The 741-nt window shown below is 43.0% G+C and overlaps 1 non-coding gene across 1 annotated transcript; it reads right to left on the bottom strand.

The window, feature by feature from the left end:
* Positions 1-384: 384 nt before the first annotated feature.
* LOC132539668 (small nucleolar RNA SNORA68) lies at positions 385-516 on the bottom strand. Its single transcript, XR_009550998.1, has one exon. It is a non-coding gene; the product is annotated as a small nucleolar RNA SNORA68 (small nucleolar RNA).
* Positions 517-741: the final 225 nt, after the last annotated feature.

Genomic DNA, 741 nt, shown 5'->3' with positions numbered 1-741 from the left:
GACACCAGGGATTAAACTCAGGGTCTCATGCTTGTAAGGCTAGCATGCTAGCCACTGCACTACCTCCCAGGCCATTTAGATTTTTCAGTGGAGTTTCTTTGTTTTTGTTTTGTTTTGTTAGTCTGGCTTTGATAACTTCTCCTTATTCCTATGCAGTCTAGGGGAGTAAAAATTTGTCATCTCTAAAATGTACTTGGTGGGAGCCTAGTGCTGGTGCACCAGGTTAAGCATACAGATTTATCAGGTGCAAGGACCGGGGTTCCAGCCTTGGCTTCTGGTCTGCTGTGGGGATGCTTCAGGAGCAGTGAATCAGGTCAACAGGTGTCTCTCTTTCTTTCTTCCTTTCTATCTCTCTCTTCTCAGTTTCCTTTTTTTCCCCAAGGGGAGTTTAGAACCTCTAAATTCACTTTGAAGGGCACAGGAAGTCCTCCAAAGATGACGAGGTATCCTTTGCTGTTAGCACCTGTGTTTGAGCCACTATTACAATAAATAGTGGCCCTTGGGTTTAGGTGAGGATCTCTTCTCAATTCCTATCTGTCACATTCAATTAAAAAAAAAAAGGGGGGGGGAGAAAAAGAAAGGAAAAAATGGTGAGTGAGAGTGGAGGACTTATAGTGCTAACACTGAGCCCCAGAGATAATCCTGCTGGCAATATATATATATAGTGGAAAAAGGCTAATTTCATAGAATGGGTAGAAGATGCTTTTGAACAAAAGCTTTTCACACAGAGGAAGCACCCCT

Source organism: Erinaceus europaeus, chromosome 7 (assembly GCF_950295315.1).
Source record: "Erinaceus europaeus chromosome 7, mEriEur2.1, whole genome shotgun sequence".
Classification (NCBI taxonomy): Eukaryota; Metazoa; Chordata; class Mammalia; order Eulipotyphla; family Erinaceidae; genus Erinaceus; species Erinaceus europaeus.
The sequence above is the reverse complement of the archived record's forward strand: the minus strand, read 5'-3'. Positions and strand labels throughout refer to the sequence as shown.